This window comes from Haematobia irritans, chromosome 3 (assembly GCF_050003625.1).
Source record: "Haematobia irritans isolate KBUSLIRL chromosome 3, ASM5000362v1, whole genome shotgun sequence".
In the NCBI taxonomy this organism is placed as follows: Eukaryota; Metazoa; Arthropoda; class Insecta; order Diptera; family Muscidae; genus Haematobia; species Haematobia irritans.
Window position 1 is genome coordinate 47,002,428 of NC_134399.1, and position 24,765 is coordinate 47,027,192.

A 24,765-nucleotide genomic window follows, 5' to 3' on the forward strand; every position below is an offset into this window, starting at 1 on the left:
TACAAATAGCCAAATACTAAAAAGACTAAATATTATTGAAATAAATGTAAATTCCTTGATTACTTTAAGCAGACGCTACGATTTAATTAAGTTTCTCAAGCAAAATAATCCTGATATAACAATGTTAAATGAAACAAAACTGAATGAAAGACACAAAATTAACAAAATTAATTATCAAAATAAATGATAATTATAATATTGTAAGAAAAGACAGAAAAAATAATTCTAGAGGAGGAGGTACAACACTACTAATAAGAAAGCCATTAATTTACACAATTTATCAAAATTAGAAGAAAAAATTATTCGTGTTAAAACGTATTTAGAGAATACAAATACAAAATTTCCACAGTGCATCGAACTGCTACCTACAAAGAAGATGCGTGAAATGCAACGAAGAGCACAAAGTAGGAAAATGCAAAATCCAAAACGTTCATGAAACGGAGAGAAATAAGCTATTTTGTATACTCTGTAAAAAATATGGTCATCCTGCTTCCTATAGGGGCTGCGAAAAATATAAAGACTTACAAAAGAAATTTAGAGAGAGGAAACAACTCATTAATCAAAAAAAGAATTCAAATAGACAAAATATTAATCCTAATATCAGTTTTGCTAATATTATTCGATCGAACTCAAATAATCCAGCCATAATCAATGAAAATGTTAATAGCTTTAGCAATGATATAAATATTTCTTTTATTGAAAATCTTAAACATTCTATTGATAATTTAGCCAACCAAATTACAAATTTTCAAAGACAACTTAATATACAAACAGCTAGAATTGATACACTGTTTTTTTTCCTTGACGTGTAATGACTCAACATACTGATACAAATAGCCAAATACTAAAAAGACTAAATATTATTGAAATAAATGTAAATTCCTTGATTACTTTAAGCAGACGCTACGATTTAATTAAGTTTCTCAAGCAAAATAATCCTGATATAACAATGTTAAATGAAACAAAACTGAATGAAAGACACAAAATTAACAAAATTAATTATCAAAATAAATGATAATTATAATATTGTAAGAAAAGACAGAAAAAATAATTCTAGAGGAGGAGGTACAACACTACTAATAAGAAAGCCATTAATTTACACAATTTATCAAAACTCAACTATAGATAATTTTAAATATTTAGAGACATGTATTGTCAAATTGAAAATTTCATCAAGTCAAAAATTATACATAATTTGTGTATATTACATAATTTGTGTATGGTAATAATAATGAAAACTTTAGAAACGAAATGCAATTACTTTTTGAGTCACTAAAGTTAGATGACCGTAGTAACTTCTACATTTTAGCTGGGGACCTAAACACCAAACATCAGAATTGGGGCAATTCGAACAATAACCCAAATGGAGTCATATTGAAGGACTGGTTAAGTGATAATGAGATTAGATTTCGATGCGAACTTTACGCGTTGATTTCTCCATCATATCCTAGGTGCGGATCCTTTCTTTATGTTTGTATAGCAGACCAGAGGATACATATCGAAAGAATGGTGAATAGCGTAAATTGTCTTGCTACGCTAGACTACGACGGCGACCACGACGCAATACTAATAACAGCTTCTAACGAGTCCGACGAACCCATGAATCATTGCCCCAATTCAAATTAACAAACTGGGCCAAATTTAGGCTTTCAATAGACAGGATTCTTCTGACTGATACCAAAATTGTGAACAACAGAAACCTCTTGAACACAGAAATAGATGCTCACTTAGAACGACTAAATGCCATTGTAACGGATGCAATCGCCAAATATGTTCCAAGATCCAAATCCAAGAATAGTATACATAAGTATCTAAAACCCATTATTAGGAAATTACACAAAGAGAAAAGCTCGATACTGACCAGCATTAAGAAATAGACTAGAAATTGAGATTACGCCACATGAATTACAGTTTCTCAAAAACAAATTAAAACTTGTCAAGAAACGTATTTTGGACAATTTTACTATATCTGCAAATAAATATTTTCAGGAAAAGCTAAAAAGTGTCGAGTCAAGGGACCAATCTCAAATTTTCAAAGAAGCGAAGAAACAATTCCGACAACTCAACAACTTTTAATTGAAGTCTATTGAAATTGACTATTCATATTTGCATCTTTTAGATAGGGCGGGTGTTGATCCACTCAATCTACAACTGGACACGACTTCTAATAAATATGTGATAGGCAACAAAATCCAAATATTAGACATTGTAGGCGCATACTTAGAATATATTCACTCTGTCAAGACATTAGATCATAGTAACATTGTTCATAAAGACGTAATGGGCGGTTATTCTCAGTTTTTGGAGACAAAATATGCATATCAAAGCAATAATAACAGCCTTACCATATTTACCGACAGTAAGAGGTCAAATGAACTCGACACAGATGCAGCAGGTGATTATTTCATAACAAAAGATGAAATAATTTATATATTCTTGAAACTGAGGGGAAAACTATCTTCTGGAATAGACAACATACCAAATATTGTTCTTAAGAACCTACCACGATCCCTTATATTGGAATATTTCACCCTATTTGATAACATGATTAACAGTTGTTACTTCCCAACCATGTGGAAACTAGCTAAAGTAATAACATTACCAAATAAGAACAAAGATACTTGTAGCCCAGAACACTTCTGCCCCATTAGTTTATTGCCAAATATTAGTAAAATTTTTGAAATTTGTGTCAACAAATCCATTACCAAATTCTGTGAGAGAAACGATATAGTCACAGAAAAACAATTCGGATTCAAGCATAACCACTCAACATCTCATGCCATTAATCTGCTGACCCCAGATATCAACTGGTATATGAACAAGAAAAATGTAATCGGAGCATACCTTGTTGATTTCCAGAAAGCATTTGATACCATATGGATACAAGGATTAATATATAAGCTACTGGTTTATAATTTCCCCATACATATTGTAATTTTGCTACATAATATGTAAACTGGAAAACGATGTATTGTATGTCATAAAGATTGCACTAGCTCCAAAGAATTTAATATAACGAATGGGTTACAACAAGGTACTGTAAATGCTCCAATATTGTTTAATCTTTACATATATGACTTACTAGAACATACTGATAAAATAATTGGATTCGCCGATGATATTATAATATATCACGCCGACGATAGAGTAGAGGATATTTACTCAAATCTTCAAGAGAAATTCGATGCAATCGAGAAATATGTAACGAACTGGAATATGCGAATCAATATCGCATGTGAGATCATTCTTTTTAGGCCCCCAGCTAATAAATGCAACTACAATATTAGAAAAAAATGGAGAAACTTCTCAATTTACACACAATTATTAAAGGCCAGAAATGCATTTTTCATGTATAAATCACTATTCTATTCCAAGCATATTGATCCCAAATTAAAAATTGGATTGTACCAATCTTTAGTGCGACCAATTCTAACATACAGCTGCTCCACATGGTTTAATATATCTCCATCTTACATGGAGAGACTTAGTAAGTTTGAACGAAAATGTCTAAGAGCTTGTACTAGTCTTTACAGATCCTCGACAAGTCATTTCACAAAAAATATATTCGAAACAAACTGCTGTATGACTCCTCCGAGATTATACGAATTGATAATTTTATAATAAAATTAATAAGAAACTATATTGTAAAAAGTATGAATTGTAATAAAAATAACTTAATAATGGCACCTTACTATGTAAATGAAGAATATATATCGATGCCCTCATTCCAGAGTACGCTAAGTTGACTTAGCATGTTTTGATTGAGTTTGCTATTTTTTATTCGGATTGATGTGAATTACATCCTGTCAAAAGTTCGAATTTATTGGACGTTTCTATCAAAAGTTATGGTTAATATTCGACGTAGCCTGTGTCTAAAGTGAAACAGGAGCAATCAATTCAAACAAATATTAGTGGATTAATTTTTAAACTTTCGTGTACGTTTTTAATTTTGTGACAAATCTTCTTTTATTAAACAATATCAGAGATAATGTTTTTCAAAAAGTTTTCATTATCAAGGATTTTCTATGTAATTTGCATATATATTCTTTGAATATTATATTCTGAAAAGATGTATAACAATGATATGATAGATTACTGAGAGCTCGTTGTAGGGACTCTGTATATACTAATGATAAACAGATATGGAAAATCTATTTTGTTTATTTGTAGATGTAATAATATTCAATGATTCAAAATAAACAATAAAAAAGTTTTCACTTTAGCGACTAAACTCGAACTTTGTACTCACCTTAATTGAAAATTTTTACTTAAATTTTTTCATTTCGTAGTTTGTTTTATCTAAACAAAAATACCAAAAACAATTAAATTAGTCTGTTCAACTCGTATAAATGCGTGGCTGCATGAAAAGATCCTTCGCATGCAAGGCGGTCATGCTAACCATTGCACCACGGTGGCTTCTTAAAAATTAGAAACTACTACTGGAAGCCGTACATCTTGTCCGTAAACTATCTATACTGTCGGTGAATCCAAATTGTCTTTGAATACTGGGCTTAAACCTAATAGTGCTGCCGGGAGAAAATATACCAAATTGTCGTCCTTACTACCTGCCAAGATTTTCGCCTTAAGCTGATGGTGAAATGTTTCCACCATCTAATTTGCCTGGGGTGGTACACTGTTGTTGAAGTCCGGTAAATCCCTAATAATCTTTTTAACTCTGAAAACATATCAGACGTAAATTTTCACCCTGCCAAAAGAAATTATTAAAGGTACACCAAAACGGCTGATACAGTTAGTGAAAAATGTATTGGCAATAGTGGCATACACGCTCACAAAAAATCGCTTCTGTAACATATACTCCCAAACATATTTTGCTTCAAGCATATACATTTTTGGGTATTGCCCAAACATTTATATGTTTGATCTCTTCCAATATATAATATGTTTGAAAGCATATTGGTCTAAACAATATATGTTTGGGTAGTCAATTTCCAAACATTTTGTATTTTTGCATCTAAATTCAATAATGTTGTCTTCCAAAAAACAATATGTTATTATGTGAACATATAATATGTTTGGAAGCATTTTGCACCCAAAAATATATGCTTAAAAAAATTCTCCCAAACAATATTGTGCTCAAAATTTTATTTATTTATTTATATATTTACAATCATAATGAATTATGAAAATAAACAGGTAATTTAGGTGCTAACAACATAGGTTTTCGACCTGAATGCTCAAAATTTTGTTTCTGCCCAATTGTATATTCCCCCACATCTTTCTCACTTCCACGAGATTTGTTAGTTCTTAGCACCTTTTTCTGTAATACAAACATTGTAGAAGAAATTATTCAATTGTATGATTTTTTTATTTTAATTTTACCTTTTGCCGGACGGGGATTCGAACAGTGGACCACACAGTTTGTAAGGATCAAAGAAGTAGCTGATCAATTGCCCAAGGCAAAATAAAATGTTAATTTTGTAATAACAAGCAACAACCACCAACTTAATTCAATATCGCTCCCTGTAAAATAGCGCTCCAAGCTACTAAACACATATATGTTTATAGGCTATTTCTAAATTAATATATGTTTGCATCCAAGCATATTATATTTAAAAACATTTTATGTCCCAAACATAATATGTTCTAACATATTAACATATATGTTCCAAACATGTTATGCTAGTTTATGAACATTATATGCTTGCACTCAAAAATATTGTGTTTAAAAATTTGTGTTCCAAACATATAATGTTTACAGCCAAACATATGAAAAACAGTCTTTTTCATCCGTGTATAGACATGTGGTATATCTATCCCTTATAAATTCCCTTGAGGGTGTTAAAGGTCCTACAATATCTTTATGAATATGCTCGATTCGCCCCATTAGAATATCAATCTTCGACACAGTCGCGTATGCCGAAAGTAACATTTCGATATTAATGCACTCGTATCGAATGCAATTTGTCAAATCTATTCTTAGCATATCTTTTGGAATAAAATGTCAATGAGATCGTTGGGAAATCTTACACCATAGTGCTACATTAAAGGTATATCAATGAGTCCCACATTCAAACTTTTCGTATAGTATACAGAGTAGAGATGTGCATGTGGGTAATATTTTACTCACGCACACTCACGACGGAAAAATCTTACACACGCACATTCACGCACGATATTGTTAGGAAGAATTCACGCTCTCTCACACTAACGAAAAGAAAATTTGTACTCACGCACGTGAATCACGAAAAATTCCGTGACTCACGAATAATTTTATTAGTAATTTACCTTAGGGACGTGCCTGAAAACATGAGCATGATTAAAATCGAGAGCGTTATTAAACTCTTAATATCCCAGGTGTCACTGAAATTGTAAATGAATTCAACTCGTAAGCGTTTTATGTCCGTGGGCGGGATTATTATCGAAAAAATTATTTTCGTGACTCACGCACGACATTTGATTTGTTAATCAAGCTCAGGCATACTCACGACGTTGGCATGAGCGTGACTCACGCGTAAGTCACGAACATTTTCATGACAATTTCGTGTCACGTGTACATTCTAATACAGAGATATATACTCTTGATGCCTAATCTGCCTCGGACTTCTTAAACAAAAGTTGATTGAAATTGAAAAGTAATCTATTACAAAATAATTGATACAATAAAATTTTCAATCAAAATAAAATATGAATCTTGAAATTAGCTGGCCCCTTTATCTTTTAATTTGACTTACCTCTCGAATAATACTTAATCGCAAAAAAAAAACTAATTAAAAAAGCTAATAACATACACGGTTGGAACTTTAACCCTAGACAGCTTATCTACGTTTAAGAGACGTATGCGTTTTTTAGTTTTTAACTCTCCCTCATGAAAATGAGTACCGAAAATGTGAGTTTTTTGTTACACAATAAGTAAAAGTTTAGCTAAAAACGTATTTAAATGCCAAGGATTTGTATATATAATCGGTGTAAGTACAAAAATTTAAATCAAAAATCCACAAATTTTGTCAACATGGTGACAAACTATGATACGTCCCACAGACACATGTTTAGCTTATCCGTGACGTTCAGTAGGTTAATCTTTCTAGGGAACCCTGCTATTATGTTGGGGTCATTTGATGACCCAAATCGAATTTATTATTACCGCATTTCTTAGTTGTGGAATATAATTAAAAGTTCTTACTACTCTGTGCATGAATTGTTGAAATATACTCAATTCAATAAGGTTTGTTAAAATTTTATGTTTGTAGGGTTTTTTATTGCAGGTGTATACAAATAACAGGTTGGGGTAATTTTATGACGCCATATATAATATATGTCTACATTGTATGTTTTTTCCATTTCCCTTACACATTTTTCGTGTTTTACATTGCAACAAACCAAAAAAAGGTTGCTGACATTTGGATCATAAAGACGTAACAGCTGAAATAAAAAAAAATTCTACATTGTGAATAAAATATATTCTGAGAAATTGTAATTTTATTATAATGTCCCAGAAGAGGAGGAAAACTTGGGGTAACAACCCGAAATTCAAACATCCTAGACCTGGTGCCACTATCAGTTTCAATAGATTCCAAGAATTCTCTGAAAACGAGGATGAGGAAAGTATCGAGAATGTGGAGATTGCAAAATCAAGAAGTAAGATTCCATCAATTGTAGTGGACAAAAACCACAGCCTGACCCTGATTATGGCTCTTATTGGACAAAAATGTAAGTACAAAAGGATGTCAATTGGAACAAAATTACTTCCAAATACTGCATCGGACTTCGAAGAAACCATTCAGAATCTTAAAGAAGGCAAGATACACTTTTTTACGCATCCTTTGAGTGATGGTTAAAGTTTTAAACTGGTCTTATATGGTTTGCCTAGATTGAGTTTGGAAACAATAATGGCAGAATTTAAAAATAAATTTAACATTGAACCAATTAGTGTGAAAGAAATCGCCACTCATCGTAGCAGTACGGATGACGCTCTTTATATATGATTGAATTCGATAAAAGCCAAGTTAGCAAAAAAGAAATCAGAAAGATAAGAACATTTTATGATGTCATTATACGTTGGAGAAACCCTTTAAGGCGAAAAAGTAGACCAACTCAATGTTCAAAGTGTGCTATGTACACCGAAAGAATTTTCTTCGTAAAAAGAACGAAAAATTTCGTTAAAAGTACGAAATTTGTCATTGTTTTACAACCAAAGAAACTTTTCATTAAAAGTACGAAATATTTCGTACTTTTTACGAAGAAAAGTTCTTCCAAAATTTTCGTAGTTTGTAAGAACAAAATTCGTACTTTTTATGAAGAATCTTCGTACTTTTTATGAAAAATCTTCGTACTTTTTATGAAACAATTTCGTTCTTTTTATGAAAAATATTCGTACTTATTATGAAAAATTTTCGTAGTTTTTATGAAATATGTTCGTACTTTTTATGAAAAACTTTCGTACTTTTTTCTGCAAAATGTTCGAACTTTTAGGAAAAAAATTTATAGTCGAAAGTGCATTTGGTTGTAGTTGCAAGTGTGAAAAATGACATCACTACTTTACATCTTAAGTTTTTGAATAATTTTTAGTTTTATTGCTTCACTTTTATTCATAGCGCGCTATCACCCAAATGAGAAGTAGCATAGACTTGCATAAAAAAATAGAATAAAGGAATACACTCAAGCACATTATAAAAGACAATTTAATGCCGCGAACGGAAATTTTACAACTTCAATGAAACTTCTTCGTTATTTCAAAGAAAATGTTTCGTACTTTTTATGAAGAAATTTTAACGCAGAATGTTTCGTAAAATATTCGTAAAAACTTCTTCACAAAATTCATGAAATGTGAAGAAAGTTTCGTTAAAAGTACGAACTTTTTACGAAGAAAAGTTAATGTAGAATGTTTCGTTTTTACGAATATACGAAACTTCTGTATATTCGTAAAATGTTCTTCGTAAAATTTACGAAAATGAATGAAAATTTCGTTATTTTAATGAAGAATTCAGGAAGAATAGTTAATGAAGAATTCTTCGTAAAATTAACGAAGAGAATTCTTTCGGTGTATGGGCATGGATCTTTAAATTGTCACAGAAAACCAATTTGTTTATTGTGCGGTGGATCTCATGATCACTCCACATGCTAATTAAACAAAACATCATCAAATGGGCCGGTTATTTACAAATGCCACAATTGCATAAGCAAAGGACTAAACAATGCTAATCATAGAGCCGATGACAGAAGTTGCCCATTACGCAATGAATATTTAGAAATACGTTCCAAAGTTACTGCAAAGAACAAAACAACCAAAGTAATAAGATCGTATGTACCGGAAGGCTATTATACTGAAACTGGCAATCAACCAAGTTGTAGCAATGGGCTACCAAGTGGCCATAGCAGACCGATCCACACAACAGCACCAACTTATGCAGCAAAAGCCAATTCTGCCAATCTCTCGAATGATAGTAATGATACCTCAAATGAAAAAATTTTAGAAATTTATTTTGAAGCCATTGATGCATTGCAAAATGTCAAAATAAATATGACAAAATGCGCGTACTAGGTAAATAACATGCTTCGTTATGTTATATAATCATACAAATATGAATGAACTTCATGTTATGCACGTAAACGCTCAAGACATAACAAATGTATCTTCTATTTTGGAAATATAACATTTAGTAAATGAGAAAAAAGTAGACGTAGCACTAATTAACGAAACATTTCTATGTACAAATCATAAATTTAAACTTCGAAATTATACGATTCACAGAGAAGATAGACAGACCCATGGAGGTGGAGTTCTTTCGAACAGCGACGATTGAAAATGTTTCAATTTTAATACATATAAATAAAAGACCAGTCAGGCTAACATCAGCCTATTGCCCAAGATATACAGGAACTTTTATTAAAGACATAAAAATGTTGACACGACATGGAGAAGACTTTTTTTGTTTTTGGAGATCTAAATGCACAACATACGAGTTGGAACTGTCATTCCAATAACACTGCCAGCAAGAAATTATACCAACAACAATTAAAATCAAACTTTTTTATACATGCTCCACCTGATTTTACCAGATATACACAGCGCCAAACACCACAACTACCGGTTGTAGATCTGCTTCTTACGAACTCCAGCCTACAATTCTCCCAGCTGGAAACACATCCTCATCTTCTAAAATCAGATCACACACCATTAACGTGTAAAATTTTCGGCTCACTGATTACAAAACCTACCCAAATTCGCCTTTACCATAAAGCTAATTGGAGAACAATACAACATGATGTTACCACTGAAGCCAAAAGCCTAAAAAATGCTATTATAACACCGTTAAATGTCGAAGATATTCTGTCAAAAATAACAAATATTATGCAAATGGCTAATAGTAAAGTACCTATTGCCAAAAAACATATGTGGAATAAAAAACTCTCTCATCTGTCATTATACCTTATTGGACAACGCAACCGAATTCGCCGCAAGCTTCAAAGAAGTTCAAGTTTGAGTGAGCATGTCACTCTCACAGCTATTCTCAAACAACTAAATCATATGATAGAATATCATGTAACAGGAGACAGAAATAACAGCTGGAACAACTTCTTACATTCGTTGCCACCTGGTAGCAAAAAGTTTTGGTTATGAGAGCAATGAGAGGGGGGAAATCACAAATCGGAACTCTAACAACAGATGGCGTTGAAATATTTTGCAACTCAAAAAAAAATCGGATATAATAGCACAAGTATTTGAGGATGCGCACAAAATCACACTAAATATCATTTCAAAAAAAAGAAAAGGGTGTAAATCATCATATGGAATGGTTAAACAGACAACATATAACTGAATACGAACCAACTTCTCTCGAAGAAGTTAAATATTACATCAAACAGTTGAAAAATAACAAATCTCCAGGACTGGATGGTATAAAGCCAGTGCTCTTAAATAAAATGCCAGATTCTTTACTTGATATATTAGTAAAGGTTTTTAATTGGTGTTTGAAAAATGGATATTTTCCAAAAAAATTGAAAAAGCTAAAGCGGTGCCGATCCCCAAGCACGGAAAAGACTCCAGATCTGCTAAAAATTACAGACCGATCACTATGTTGAACAGTCTTGACAAAGTTTTTGAAAAAAATATTTTGCATAGAATTAATGAAATCATTGAGAGCAAGTCGATCTTGAAAGAAGAACAATTTGGCTTCCGTAAGCAACATTCAACCATACACCAAATAAAAAGATTAGTCAATTTAATAAATAAAAACCAAAGCCACCGAAGAAGTACTGGGATAGTTTTCATCGATATAGAAAAAGCTTTTGATTCGATTTGGCACAGGGGACTTATATTCAAACTTAACAACTTTGGTTTCCCAATATATTTACAAAAAATCATTAAGAGTTCTCTAACAGATCGAAGTTTTCTGGTGTTCGTAGATGATGAACATTCGCTCCCAAAAACTATTCCAGCAGGTGTACCACAAAGATCTATATTGTCTCCAACTTTGTATTCTTTGTACACATCGGACTTAGGTTAGGTTAGGTTAGGTTAAAGTGGCAGCCCGATAAAATTTCAGGCTCACTTAGACTATTCAGTCCATTGTGATACCACATTTAACTAAAAGTACCTATTACATATGGGCACTTCTAGTCTTAACCACTGAACCTTCTCTATTATTTACTTTTGTGGAACCAACCAGATTGCTCCAAAAACATTAACAAACTGCTTAAGTTAACGTTTTCCAGGTCAGCCAGTAATCTAAAGCTATATGCTCCTAAAATTCGCTTACGCCTTACACAAAAAGCAGGACACTCACACAAGAAGTGTTTAATTGATTCCTTTTCCTCCACGTCATGACAGCTTATACAATAGTCATTATACTTCGCACCTATAGTTTTTGCAAATTCGCCTATCAGGCAGCGACCCGTTATAGCAGATATTAGGAGTGCTATCTGACGCCTTGAGAACACTAGCATATCTAGTGTGCGGTTTAAGTTTAAATGGGGCCATATTTGCTTGGTGTCGTTACAACCCTTGCAATTTTCCCATCGAATATTGGTCATCATAACAGCCTTCTCACGCAGTAAGAGCTTGCAGGTGGCCAGAGGCATACCAACAGATTCTAGTTCCCCTGGAATATGTAAGGTAGTTCCTAGCCTTGCTAACACATCTGCTTCACAGTTCCCCGGTATGTTCTTATGACCAGGCACCCATATTAGGTGAATATTGTACTGCTCAGCCATCTCGTTGAGAGATTTGCGGCAGTCTATGGCCGTTTTTGAGTTAAGGAACACAGAGTCCAAGGATTTTATTGCAGGTTGACTGTCTGAGTATATATTAATGCCAATATTTGTTGGAACATTACTTCTCAGCCAATTCACCACCTCTCTTATTGCCAATATTTCAGCCTGAAAAACACTACAGTGATTAGGTAATCTTTTCGCTATTCGAATTTCCAGATCTTTAGAATATACTCCGAACCCCACTTGTCTATTCAATTTGGAGCCATCAGTATAGAAATCTATATATCTTTTATTCCCCGGGGTCTGTGTACACCACGCCTCACTGTTGGGAATTAGAGTTTCAAACTTTTTGTCGAAAAGTGGTTTTGCCAGGGTGTAATCCACTACGTTAGGCACATCTGGCATTACTTTGAGGACCGAACTATGACCGTACATTTTTTCCGACCATAGCGATAGCTCGCGCAACCGCACAGCCGTTGTTGCAGCTGACTGTTTGGCCAAAATGTCTAAAGGCAATAGATGTAGCATGACATTAAGGGAATCTGTTCCTGTCTTACTAAATGCGCCTGAGATACATAAGCTCGCCATACGCTGAACTTTATCTAAACAAGTCGGTTTCTGAAGTGCCGGCCACCAGACTACAACACCATATAGCATTATAGGTCTAACCACTGCCGTGTATAGCCAATGCACAATTTTTGGTCTTAGTCCCCACTTTTTCCCTATTGCCTTTTTGCACGAGTACAAAGCTACCGTGGCTTTTCTCGCCCTCTCTTCAATATTAAGCCTAAAATTCAGCTTCCTGTCCAAAATAACGCCAAGGTATTTTGCACACTCACCAAAGGGAATTTCAGTACCCCCTAAGGAAATGGGCCTAACCGTGGGAGTTTTGCGATCTTTGCAGTACATGACTATTTCTGTCTTTGCTGGATTTACACCAAGACCATTATCTTTCGCCCATTTCTCAGTCATCCGGAGAGCTCTCTGTATAATATCTCTGATTGTGGATGGGAATTTTCCCCTGACTGCTAGCGCCACATCATCTGCGTATGCCACTACTTTTATCCTTTCTTTTTCTAGAGAAACCAAAAGGTTGTTTATAACAACATTCCAAAGAAGAGGTGATAGAACTCCTCCTTGGGGAGTGCCTCTGTTCACATACCTTTGTATGTTTGCTTGCCCTAGTGTGGCTGAAATACGTCTCTTCATTAGAAGTTCGTCTAACAGCCTAAGTATACCTGGATCAACATTCAGAGTTTTCAGTCCATTTAATATCGAGCTCGGATGGACATTATTGATCGCCCCTTCGATGTCTAGAAACGCCACGATTGTGTATTCTTTGACAGATAGTGAGCTTTCAATAAAGCTGAGCAGTTCATGCAATGCGGTCTCAGTAGACCTGCCCTTCGAGTATGCATGCTGTCGTTTCGAGAGCAAACCTGAATCCACGCTAGTTCTAAGATACATGTCTATCATCCTCTCCAGGGTCTTAAGTAGGAATGAGGATAAGCTGATTGGTCGGAAATCCTTCGCACTCGAGTGAGAGGCTTTTCCTGCTTTAGGTATGAAGACGACTTTTGTTTCCCTCCACTTTTCTGGAATATATGCTAAGTTTACACATTGTTTATATATCACCGTCAACCAGGGGATAATTCTTTCAGCCACTGCCTGTAACTCCGCCGGAGTAATTCCATCAGGTCCGGGGGATTTGAATGGTGCAAAGCTATTTAAAGCCCATTTTATTCTAGATTCCGACACAATTTCCTCGATAGGAAATGATCGCTGAGCCTCTGTTACACCGCCGGAACATGGTTCAACCGTCTGATTTCCAGGGAAGTGTGTGTCCAAAAGTACCTCCAACGTCTCCTCACTGGACGTTGTCCAATTTCCCTCCGATGTTTTAATGAAACCTGGAGCGGTGTTAGTGGATGCTAGTACCTTCCGTAGTCGGGAAGCCTCTGACGTATTCTCAATACTGCTACAGTAATCATCCCAAGAGTTTTGTTGAGACCTTCTCAGTTCTCGTTTATATTCTCTCAGATTCATCTTGTAAGTGTCCCAATCCTCCGGAGCTCTTGTGGACTTTGCTTTGTTAAAGAGCTTCCTGCAGGATTTCCTCATATTACTTAACTCCGTAGTCCACCATGGCGGCCGATTTTTGCCCCTTGGCTTTCCTCTAGGGCATGCAGATTTCAGTGAAATGTTGAAGGCCTTAGTAATCCGCTCCACTGCGTGTTCGATATCTTGCACAGTGCTCATATTTGTCTCCGGCACTTCCGGTATCATCAAATTGAACGATTCCCTATACCTATTCCAATCAGCTTTCCTAACATTTGGCGGAAATATGGTCTTTGAAGTACGAACAGCCAATCTGAAACTGATGTAGCGATGATCTGAGAAGCTATGTTCCCTCAAAACTTGCCACTCAGATATCTTATCATTCAGTTCCGGAGAGGTCAACGTTACGTCCAAAACCTCTTGTCTGTTCCTCGTTTTTAGCAATTATACATGCTCGATTTATATCGTTACCGGTATTATGCAAAAGTTTGAAACCCGGAGTGCTTAATTCACAGATCTTGTTCTTATATATGTATGGTTCTTGAATAAGAACTATATCTATGTCTCCTTTCATCAGGAGAACTTTTAAGGCAGCACAAGCGGCCTTACAATGGTGAAGATTTATCTGGAGGAACCGTAGAACCATCCAAATTTTCAACCACCGTCACATCAGCCGCTTCAATTGAGTCATCAAGGGCTTCCTCTACACAGATCTCGGTGACTCTCGCAACATACCGCGGTTCAGCTTTGGTGAGGTTTGAGCCTGTAGAAACTTCCCGCATATGATTTTCGCCATAGTCTGCAGGTTTTATGTCTCCTTCGGCTTCGGTAAGAGATTTTTTCACTGCTGACTCTACCGGAGGCTTGTCCGTTTCGGTATCCTTTGACTGATCGCTTTTGTATACCTTCATATGGATATCATGAAAGCCATAACTTACGCGTCCTTGGGTCTGGGCTAGATGTGGCAGCGACTCTATGTTTAATATAAACTCCGCATGTCGTCTTGGTCCATCCACCTCATCCAAACGACCAACCTTCCAATCGGCGGTTGGAAGATCTGGGTTACATTCTTTTAGTCTCTCTATTATTGACTCAGGATCAGGAGGGTTTGCCGGTATCCATGCATGTGCTCTAGGTTTAGCCGGTATGTCTTTTTTATCGACTAACTCCAAAGCGGCTCCTTCCCAAACTTCACCAATTAGCATCAATGCAGCTTTAAAGCAATCCATAGACCTCTGGTCTGCAAAAGCTATTAACTTATATCGTCCTTGATACCATCCAGCATCTTGCCGTCGAGGACTTGGTCCGGGAAACTTTTTTCGCACCTCTGAGTAGACACCAGACATCGCGTTCTCAATTTCCCCCCATTTTTGCCTTGGAATCATACCGTCCAATGCTCCTTTATTAATAATAGCCATCACAAGGCTGTCTTTTGCAACTGAGGCAAACGATCTTTGATCCCGTTTAGAGGATGGTAGCTCATCCGGTGATCGTTCCCTTTTTCCAGCTTCAAGAATTCCTTGAGCCCATTTTAAGGAATCGCTTTGCTTAGCCGACAACGTGCTTGGGTCGACTGATCCTAATTTCTTTAGGATAAACAAAGCATTTCTTCGTTCCTTGAATCTCTTTCGAGAGGGATTGCCTCCTTTTGATGTCGTCACCTTAGAAAAGGTTCGACTTGCCAAAGTGTCACCGCCAGTCGACCCGTCTACAGGTCGACTAATTGGGCCTGACTCTTGGTCGCTGCCCAAATTTATAACTTCAGTCGTTACCCGTCCACTGGGCCCTGAAGTTAGCAACCCAGTGGATGACTTTGAATTTCGCTGCATGGTGGTTTATTATTTCCACCACACGTGAAATTCGTAATAAGTACTTATTACAATGAAATCCTCCGCTATTAGAAAACACGTCCTTTCAGTTCGACGGTTGAATAATAATCGGACTTCAAATTGCTACAAAATCAAAACATAGCATTATACGCCGATGATACGGCTTTAATCACGCATGGTAAAGTCTCAAACGCAATTATCAAGAGAATGGAAAGTTCCTTATCACATATTCAAAAATATTTTAATAATTGGAAAATCAAAATAAACGCTGACAAAACGCAAGCAATCATTTTAATAAATCGCCAAAAAGGATTTGGTGGGAATCCTTTTTGGCGATCACTTAAGTTTTGTGGTGCTACTATCCCTTTACAAAAATCAATAAAATACTTGGGAATAACTTTAGATAAAAATCTAACTTGCAAGGAACATGTAGATGAATCATCCGAAAAAGCACTGAAATTTGGTCGTGCGCTGTTTCCACTGCTAAACAAGAGATCACTGCTAAATACGAAAAATAAAATACTACTGTTCAAAATGTGCATTCGTCCAATAATGACATATGGTTGCCAAGTCTGGGAAACTAAATGTGCAAAAACATATTTGAAAAAACTTCAAATCATTCAAAATAAAAATCTTAAAATCATTCATAATTTTAATAGACGTTATCCGACACATAGACTTCACGAACACTATAAGGAGGCCATGATTCATAATGTTATCACAAATATTACACAAAACTTTGAAAACAGAAATAGAACATCATCGTATAGTTTAATCAGAAATCTGCACGAAGAGATAAACTAATTAAACCCATATTCAATGTTTAGAAATATATTATATTTTATTATTTGAAGGTTTTCCCCTATCTTTTTTCCTTAAACTGATATGAAATTATTACAATTGATATTTATTCGAAAGAAAATTTTCATTTATATGTTGCAATACTTTTAGTAATATCTCATAATAAGGTAATATAATATAAAAAAAATCTTGTAAATATTTTTAAGTGCCAAAATGAGAGATGAAATTTTAAATAAAAAAAAAAATAAAAAAAAAAAACAAAAAAGAAAGAACAAGGAGATTTATAGGTAAATAATTGTCTAATATTTATTACAATCGTATGAAGTTATTTTCGAGTTCTATCCGAAATCGCATAGTGATCAGTAACTATTGTAAATCTTTTAGTGCAAAAAATAAACGGTGGCAGAACAACATATATTATTTTCTAAATAATATAATATATTATTTAATTTTTTAAATTCACAAGTTATGTACGACAGTTTCTATTGAAGAAGATTGCTTATTCTCAGAACACACAATTTCCAGTGTAATAGACGAAACAATTCATCTGCCGTAACTAATAACACTAAATATATTGACATTTCGGGGGATTATGTGGAGTACATTCGTCATTCGCAATGTAAGAAGTGTATGTATTCTTCACACAAAAAATGAAGTTACTCCGTATGATATTCATCGAGTTTGGAATGTTAAAAGGGAAATAATTCACTACGGGAATTTGGATGGAAATGCTGTTTTCGAACAATTTTAACGCAAAGTCAGAAAAACTTAACGCCATTTACCACATCATGCTACAGCATATAAATCATGAAAGACTGAAAAATAAATTGCACAAACAGCGAAACTAAAGCTCAAGATCACATCAAACGTAGTAGTCGACTTTCTCGCACAGAAGTCTTTGTTCCTATAGTACAAAGAATCCGAAAAGAAACACCACCTAGGTTAGGTTAGGTATAATGGCAGCCCGATATTTCAGGCTCACTTATGGCGATTTCGATTGGGGAAAAAGGTGCAACATTCTCGAAATTGATTGCAAAATATGAAGGACATTGTCATCGATTTTGGATCCGGTATCCCTCACAATATTATGAATTAACAATAACTTTGGATTGGCACTATCATTTGGGCGAAAATATAATGATGGAAAAAGTAGTGCAACACCAAGGCAACATATTTTTTGCGAAACGAAAACGCCCTTAGACTATTCAGTCCATTGTGTCATTGTGATGATTGTTTGTTCTCCGATTCTATGCTAAGCTCAATGACAAGTGTCCTTTTTATTTTTTTTTTAATTCTCTTTATTAATTGTCATTTTTAATGTACAATTCATCTTATAATTCTATTCCCACGAAGCCATACAAGGCTTGTCTGCAGGATTAATAAATTATAATTAGTTGTGTATTTACTATTTCATATTTGCAATTAAGTTAAATTCAGCTGTTTTTTTATAGTATAGTTCATTTTTGAAAAAAAAAAAAAATAAATAATAAATAAATAATTTGTGTAAAATTAGTTTTAGTTATTTACAAAAAAGTTTTTAATGTGCTTCTTTTTTGCATTCTTATTTCTAGTCTTGAATATTGGTGTTGGTAACTGGTTTAAAGCTTCAGTAGTGCTACTGAAAGCGATGCTTTCCCGTAGTTGTTTCGATATTTCGGTATCTTATACCTTCCTTCTAGTCTCATTCTTGTACTATGGCTGATAGGCTCTAGAAGATTTGTGTTTGTCGAAAATTCGTTTATTATTGTTGTTTTGTATAATCCTCTGATGTTAAGTATTTGTAGATCTCTGTACATTGTGTTTGTAGTGCTGGGTGAGTGTCTGTCTATATGGTTGGTTCGTTGATGTCTTGCAATATGTTGATCATTACATTTTTGTAATTTTTATATAATAATTTGACGATTCTGTCTTGTGATGCTTGAATTACCCTACAACTGGCTCCGTTTCCCCATGCTGTTATGCCATGCCGTATATATGATTCTGTAAGTAGGCTTGTTTTAGGACATAGAATGGTGAACACATACTTAAATGATATAAAGAATACGAAGATTTGCGAATTTTTTTCTGCAACTCTTCCTGGTGCTTTTTCCATTTCATATTCGAGTCTAGGTGTACACCTAGGTATTTGTAGGTCTCTACAGTTTCAATCTTGCTGAAACATTTATCCTTAATTTCGTGGTTTCCGATATTATGGGTATTGTGGATACATTCTGTGTCATGAAAGATAATATTGACGTTTTCTTGTTGGAAATGTTGTGGTCTGAAATACACAATTTTGGTTTTTCCAGAATTTATGACTAAACCATTATCATGGCACCATTTATTAACCATATCTAGCTCTCTCTGCATTATTTCCGTGGCTGTTCGTAAGCACTTATTTGATACTACTATGGCCGTATCATCTGCGTATGCGAAAGCAATGCCCTCTTTTATTACCCTCATTAGTTCGTTCGCGTATATTATGTACAGTAGAGGTCCAAGTTTAATACCTTGCGGTACGCCGAAAAAGGTTTGCTGACTTTCACTGAGCTCATTTGCTCTTAAAGTAGCTCTTAAACCACATTAGACTAGGTCCACGAATGCCATTTTTTTTCTAGTTTATCTAGTAAAGGGTGATACGGTCAAAATTTGGTCAAGGGAAAACGCGTGTAAATCGGTGAAATCGCTTATTTAAAAAATCAAATTAAATTTCTTTTTCAAGTTCAATTAGTATAAAATTCAGGAAAAATATTCAATTAGGCTTTCGCTTTTCCAAATCCGAATTGCCGGGCCTCACGCTTGACACCTGCCATTAGATTTTGTACAGCCACCTTGTCCACCTTCTTCGCCGCAGAAAGCCAGTTTGCCTTGAACTGCTGCTCGTCCTTAGCAGTTTTTTTGGTCTTCTTTAGGTTCCGCTCGACAATAGCCCAGTATTTCTCAATTGGGCGGAGCTCTGGCGTGTTGGGAGGGTTCTTGTCCTTGGGAACCACCTGCACGTTGTTGGCGGCGTACCACTCCATGGCCTTTTTACCGTAATGGCAAGATGCCAAATCCGGCCAAAACAGTGTTTCTTCAGGAAAGGCAGCAGACGATTATTCAAACACTCTTTCACGTAAATTTCTTGGTTGACAGTCCCGGAAGCTATGAAAATGCTGCTTTTCAAGCCACAGGTACAGATGGCTAGCCAAACCAGATATTTCTTTGCGAACTTTGACAGTTTTATGTGCTTGAAAATATCTGCTACCTTTCCCCTTCCTTTTGCCGTATAAAACTCCTGTCCCGGAAGCTGCTTGTAGTCGGCTTTGACGTAGGTTTCGTCGTCCATTACCACGCAGTCAAACTTCGTCAGCATCGTCGTGTACAGCCTCCGGGATCGCGCTTTGGCCGTCGTATTTTGTTTATCATCGCGATTTGGAGTCACTACCTTCTTGTAAGTCGATAGTCCGGGTCGTTTTTTGGCTCGATGCACGGTTGTAGACGATACACCCAGCTTATTTGCGGAATCTCGGAGAGAGAGGTTAGGGTTTCGCTTGAAACTACCGGCAACTCTTTTTGTCGTCTCAGCGGCTTCCGGTTTTCGATTTCCCCCCGATCCAGACTTCCTGGCTGTCGACAAACGTTCCCCAAACACTTTAATTACATTTGTAACGGTTGATTTGGCAACTTTTAGCGATTTTGCCAGCTTTGCGTGCGAGTAGCTCGGATTTTCGCGATGCGCGAGCAAAATTTTGATACGCTGCTCTTCTTGCTTGGACGGCATTTTGACAACTGAAGAGTGAATTCCAAAATCAAAATAGGAGCAACATTCTACACACACACCTTCAAAATGAGGGGTGTTCAGGTTTTTTAAATGCAAAATTGAAAGAAATACGTCAAGTTTATTTTGACCGTATCACCCTTTAACCCAGACTGTAGGTTCTTCAACCCTTACAATAACCTCAAGTTTCTCCATTCTCTTTAATTCACTTTTTACATTTTCAAGCAAAGCTAATGGTATTTTTCTAGGAGGATCGACCACCGGTATGACACTTATCGATTTTTAAATTAAATTTTGTTTCTATTTTTCCTAGACCTTCAAATAAATCAGTGTATTTTTCAATTATATTTTCGACTGAGACTGTATTAACATTTTTCACTAAATTCATTCTAATAGCAAGTTGAAGGCTAATAATATTTTTGCATTTCACGTTGACAATATAACAATCATTTAAATACATGTCATCGTTATAAAAACATTTAATTCCATCTTACCCACCACCGGTAACTTCTCACCATTAAATGTATGTATGTTGATATTTGTGGATTGCATGTTATCAGCAAAGACAATACACATTAGAAGATAGGAAATTGGTTTGCGTCATACCAAATGTTGCATTGACGGCTCTAGGCCCATACATGTTTGTAATTTTTTTATTTGCATTTTTTTAAATGAAAAACTTAATTTTTTGAATTGAACAATGTTAAATGAGCAATAAATTAAAAATTATATTTTCCCGTTTGTTCCAAGATGTTTCCAACTCTTAATTTCTTTTTAATTGCATTTTAATGTGTTGAACCAAACACGTAAACGACAAGTAGGGACCTAGCGCCGTCAATGGTTTGTTCTCAGCAGCCAATTTCCCATCTTCTAAAGTGTATTGTTTTTGGTTATCAGTGAGACCCAATATCTGCTTCTTGCTGTGATATGATGTTGGCATCGGCACCTGTGTCTACTGAAACTCAACATTTTCGTTCATGATGATAACGGGAATAAACCAGCCCTTGCTGTTATTGTTTTTGATATTCCGCTGACGAAATTGACTGCATGACAGCGCACCCACAAATAACGGTTCTTCTACATCTTCACCACCCAGTCAGAAAAAAACCATCGGAAAAGCGTTGTAAAAGCGTTGTGAACGGTTGATACACGGTGGGAAAAAGCGTTGTTACAACCCCAAAATGATAACATCATTCCACGGTGTATCGATTGTATTTAACAACGTTTTCAAAGCGTCATGAAAACAATATTTTTTTCCGATGGTTTAACGAACGCTTTGACAACCCCAAAATGATAACATCATTATACGGTGTATCGATGGTTTTTTCAACCATTAAAAAACACTGAAAAACAACATTTCATACGTCTTTCCAATTGTTTCTAGAATGCTTTAGGAGGGTTAGAATTATAATTTTACAGTACCTTAAAACCGCTATTGAAACAAAACAAAATACGTTGAATATTTTATTGTTATATTTATATTAGTGTTTTACACTTTACAAAGGAACATCAGAAAACTTAACAATTAATAGGAAAAATACATAATTAAGATTGACATTTCCAACTGGTAAAAAAATATTTTAATATGGTGTTCACGTTGGAAATAATAGACTCCTCCATTTTTTGAAGTTATAAAGTAAACTTCTCCGTAAACTGCAAATTTCATTCTTCAACTCATTTTTTATCACTCCAATTTTGTCCTTAATAGCCCTTAACTCTCTTCTAACTTCATCCCTGAATGAAGCTACATAGAAAGATAAAGAATAACATTTGTTGATAATGGCCTCTATTAGGCGAAATACATTTCCTTACTCTCGTCATCCTTATTTACGGAATGGGATGGCATACTGTGATCCTCCGTCTCGAAAAAAATCCAACGTATCATCTATAGCATCTGTAAAGTGAAAAATGAATTAAAACAATTATATCAATTCAGGATTTCAAAATGTACCTCTTCTGTGTTTTAGCTTTTGTCGCTTTGCTTGATTCTTTTCTACGAAAGGCATCGTTCCAATGGAGTCCAACCTTTTATCAGTGTCTGTAGAAACAAATGCAAAGTATAAAGAAATGAATTCTTTATTGCACGACATTTTTCTTACCTTCAGTTGTATCAAGGGTGTTAATTTCCCTTTTGTTAAGATTTTGAGACATTTTACCAATATTTATTCTTTATTTTATTTTCTCATTTCGAAGTGACGCTTATTATCGCCGTTATAATTGTTTCACATTTGTTTATGAATTGTTATTTCTTGTACACAGAGTTGCATTTTTTCAGTGTTACCATCTCAAATTCCTAAATTATACAAAGAAAACTCCCGACACTAAAGGAGAGTATTAAGTTCGAGTTTAGCCGCTAATTTTCACTAAAGTGAAAACTAGATCAGTAAAAAAAGGCATAAAATTATACATATTTGTTGCAGATTTTGTTATAACTTGATGGGGAATAGCCCAAAGCAAGTTTTCACAAAGTTTGTATTCCTTAAAAAACATTAGTAAAGAAAAGTAATCGTGAAATAATGGCGATTTTAGCGGCTAAACTCGAACTTAATACTCACCTTAAGCCGCAAAAATCGCAAATTTTTCACGATTACTTTTCGTGAAAAAATGGCGATTTTAGCGGCTAAACTCGAACTTAATACTAACCTTAAGCCGCAAAAATCGCAAATTTTTCACGATTACTTTTCTTCCTTTTTCTTAAAAGGCATAAAATTATGCATATTTGTTGCAGATTTCATTATAACTTGATGGGAATAGTACAAAGCAAATTTTCACAAAGTTTGTATTCCTTAAAATGGATTGTTAAAGAAAAGTAATCCGTTTTAAGGAATACAAATTTTGTGAAAATTTGCTTTGGGCTTTTCCCCATCAAGTTATAATAAAATTTGCAACAAATATGTATAATTTTATGCATTTTTCTTACTGACTTAGTTTTCACTTTAGCGATTTAGGCGGCTAAACTCGAAGTTAATACTCACCTTAAAGGTGGGTATTAAGTTCGAGTTTAGCCGCTAAAATCGTAATTTTTTCACGATTACTTTTCTTTAATAATCCATTTTAATGAATATAAACTTTGTGAAAACTTGCTTTGGGATATTCCCCATCAAGTTATAATGAAATCTGCAACAAATATGTATACATTTTATGACGTTTTTTACTGCTTTAGTTTTCACTTTAGTGAAAATTAGCGGCTAAACTTGAACTTAATACCCACCTTAACATGTGAAAAAAAGTAATTATGTCTAACAAAATTTCTTCAATTAGTCGATAAATAAGTACTTATATTTGGGTTTTGGCGTGATGCCAGCGTTTAGTTTAGTTAAAACTTTCTACAATTGCCTCATTTGTAAAATTAACCAAAATTGTTGTTCCTAGTGGTTTCACTGTTAATGTACATATTCACTTTATATGATAAAGGAACATTATCCTATTATAAATCAATTCATATCAACAATAATACATCCATTACTCATTAAAAACCATTGGACATTGATGGAACATGCATTTTCAACGATAATTTTATGGAAAATTTACTATTTAAAAACCGTCAATTAATTTGTTTAGCAAGCGTTGTTTCAACGTTGGCTTCCAACGCTGTTACAACGCTCAATATTTATAACCATCGTAAATTTCTGACTGGGCAGCTTCACATATTTTCTTTTGGCGACCATGGTGTTGTTTGTGCTTTGTATAGCATATTTTGGAGTAGTGCTCTCTCTTTTCGCATGCGCGACATATAGCGTTTTCGGTTGGGTATTTCTTTCTGTGTGTTTGTCCGCATTTCTGACATGTATTGGGTTTATACCCTTTTGAATATCGCTGTCCATATAAGGCATTTAGACTGAAATCATTATGTAATTGATTAGCATTTTCACGTGCAGCATCTATGTTTTTGGCAATTTCAACAGCTCTGTTAAGCTCAATTTTCCCTTCACTCAACAATCGCTCCTTTACGTGTTGCATGTTACTGGAAATACAACATATGAAAATATCCTTTACGTGATCTAACCGGAGGTTACCAAATTCATACCTTAAACTTAATTTTTTTAAGGATGTGACGTAATCGTCTATGGTTTCTCCAGAATTTTGCTTTCTCGAGAAAAAGCATGTCTCTCCATGGCGAGGTTTGACTTTGGTATAAAATACTCCTCAAAGAGATTCACCAATTCA

At 34.8% G+C, this 24,765-nt stretch overlaps 1 protein-coding gene and 1 long non-coding RNA gene across 2 annotated transcripts in view; one reads left to right on the plus strand and one right to left on the minus strand.

Moving 5' to 3' along the window:
- Rbcn-3A (rabconnectin-3 alpha) overlaps window positions 1-24,765 on the plus strand; it is a 668,488-nt gene that overhangs the window by 119,761 nt on the left and 523,962 nt on the right. The gene's annotated exons all lie outside the window — the stretch shown is intronic.
- Window positions 22,176-22,628, minus strand: LOC142228571 (uncharacterized). The gene is made up of 3 exons (XR_012720211.1): window positions 22,550-22,628; window positions 22,411-22,492; window positions 22,176-22,342 (listed from the first exon to the last, which is right to left on the minus strand). It is a non-coding gene; the product is annotated as an uncharacterized LOC142228571 (long non-coding RNA).